Below are 2,999 nucleotides of genomic sequence, written 5' to 3' on the forward strand. Positions count from 1 at the left end.
GATGCTCCCTGCCTGTTAGTCACCGAGTAGCCCGTGGTTAGCCGAGAGAGAGAGAGAGAGAGAGAGAGAGAGCGAGCGCACACTCACATAACTTTTATGATGGCATATTGTTATAACTGTTCTATTTTATTATTGGTTATTGTGCTTTCATCTCTTACCATGCCTAATTTATAAGTTAAATTTTATCAGGCATGTATGTAGAGGAAATACCATAGGCTCTGTGGTTTCTGACATCCACGGGGGATCTTCGAATGTATCTCTCGAGGATATGGAGGGACTACTGTATGAATGTATGAATGCATGTATGTATATGTATGTCTACATAAGTGTGTACATAAGAGGCAATTAATTACTGTGTATATTGATCTGAAGCCTATTACTTCCACTCGGCAGTTTTTACATCTCTCCACGTCGCTCTACGTAGCATTAACTGGTGTGTTTAATCATCTGCGTAGTATTCTACTGTATAAATACATCGCATTTTATTTATTCCTTTACAGTTAAAATTTATTTAGATTATATCTAATATTTTACTACTATGACCATTGCCTCAAGGAAATCCCTTGTACAAGTTTCCTTGTTCATGTCTCAAGGGTTTCCGAATTGTTTATTTAGAACTGGAATTGCTGGGTTGAGGGTATAAACATTTCAAGATGCCCAGTTGACTTCCAAAGTTGACCTCCAGCAGTATGTGAAAGCTCGCCCTCCCATATGTCTTCATCAGCACTTGGTACTGGCAGACCATTTACCTTATTGACAATCTAATAACCTAGAGATTGCATTTCACTTTTCTTTCTCATGCCCTTCCCATGATTGCATGTGAATTTAAGCCACACACTGTTTCGTTACTGCTTTCTGCAGTTTAATGCATCTTGAACACCTTCCCACGTAAATAAATATTCTCCCATATAATTTTAAGGCATATGATTTCGTACGGCTATGTCATCGTTTAGGTGACTAATGACCTGCCATTGGACACTTACACTTATGTTTCCAAGAGTCTGCCATTATAAAGAGCGCGTGGGAGCTGTTACAGCAGAGTAGTGAAGGAGCCAGCTTGAGATTCCCACAAAACCTGGCTTTTAGCCTGGGTCCCACCACTTGCTGGCTGTGCAGCCCTGGGCAAGTCCCTCAGAAATGACGAGACTAACATTGACCTTTCAGGATTTCACCGTACAGCAGGTGGCTGAAGTTTAGCCCCTGAGGCCGGCTGCTATTCGAATCCTGGTTCTACCAATAACTAGCTGTGTGGTCTTAGGGAAGTTGTTTAACTTCTCTGTGCCTCTGTTTCCTCGTGTATAAAATTGGATGTGATAATAATAGAGCCTACCTCAGAGGGCTGTTGGAAGAAGGGTGTAATATAATGGGTGACTTTAGCACAGCCTGGCATATTAGAATATCTAGCATTCATTATGGGCCTACTATTCAAGTCTAATTGGAATGAAATAGAATGTGGATACAAAAATGTCTTCATGGTCAAGTCCGATTTGCCCAAAAGGAGAAAATGAAGCTCGAAGGAGTTAGTGATTGGCCCAAGGTCCCATTGCTTGTTGCTGTCAGTTCCATTTGTGGAAACGAAATAACAGTAGCTCCCAGCGTGATTCCTCGGACAGGAAAAAGCTGGAACGCGAAGCATTTAGAAACCGGAAGTCCCGCCCCTCGGCGCGCGTCTGTTCCACAGAGCGGCGGAGAGGCCGGCGTTGCATCTGGCGGGCTCACGGGTCCCTCTTCCTTGGTGCAGATTTGCTGCAGGGCACGACAAGGCAGGTGATAACCTGAGGTCTTGAGCACTTTGTCGCCAAACCTGAATGCCAGAGCGTTGGGGGAGCAAAGCCCTGTGTGCTCTGCTCGCTGCTAGGAAACAAGCCTGCCCCTGACCGCAGCCACTCGCCGTACATCGAAAGCTCTGGTTGTCCGTCAGAAAAGCTTCAGGGGCGTGGAGGGTGGGCACGGCTAAGATGTGCAAGGTGCCCAGCAGCGTGTGGGCTTCGTGACCCCAACCATTTTGTTGCCGTTCCTATGATTTGTTATCTCACCCGGAGCTGACTGGGGCACGGGCCACTGGGTGCCTGAGCCAGGCCCGGCGGCGGGCACGGACAGTCCGGCGGGGTCCCCTGGCGGCCACTGCAGCCAGCCGGGGCCACAGGCCTTTCTTCCCCGCCCCTGCACTTACTCCGTTCCAGTTCAGAATAATTCCTGGGGTTTTGTCACTAAAATGAACAACAGGGACCCTTCCAAAAGGCACTAAGCATAGCTTTTAGGATAAATCACTTTAGTATCCAGAAGACTCTCCACGCGTAGGAATATGACCAACGAAATTTCTGGGGTCTTTTCAATCCCATGTCCAGATATGCACTAGCACATCTGGAAAAGTGTTCTAAAAACCTATAGATCACCACACATTTTAATCTCTGTCAGCGCTTTTCTTTGTGATTACAATAAGAAGTGCTGGAACTCGTATTTCGATCAATTGAAAAATAGCTCTTTCCGGACCCTTCTAGAAGAAAGCAGACTATATATATAGTCTGCTATATATATATATTAGAATATATATATATATATATTAGAATATATATATATTCTAATCTGTTATACATGCATGTGTGCATATATGTAGATTTATGTATGCATGTGTGTATGTGTATAAATTAATTAAAAACCTCTCTCATCCCTTTCTTCATAGATTTGAGATCAACTTCACAATTCAGTCAATCGCTAAACATACATTCAAAAGCCAAAATGCTTAATGTGTCCACTTTAAGTTCTCCATACTTTTTAAGACAGTCCAGCCGAGAGTTGTGTGTGGGAGAAAACGAGACAGTGGAGTCGGGAAGGCTGAAGACTGAAGAAAGGTGAGCTCTGCACGGCACTGGGGCAAAGTCCTGGGGAGGCCGGAGCGGAGGCGGGGAGAGGCCAGCCCTGACCAGCGAGCGGAGAGACGGAGGGAGGAGACAAGTGACCCCTGATACTTCGTCATGAGGCGGTAGGAGGCTAAGGCA

The sequence above is a fragment of the Pteropus vampyrus genome, unplaced genomic scaffold, assembly GCF_000151845.1.
Source record: "Pteropus vampyrus isolate Shadow unplaced genomic scaffold, Pvam_2.0 Scaffold96, whole genome shotgun sequence".
Classification (NCBI taxonomy): domain Eukaryota; kingdom Metazoa; phylum Chordata; class Mammalia; order Chiroptera; family Pteropodidae; genus Pteropus; species Pteropus vampyrus.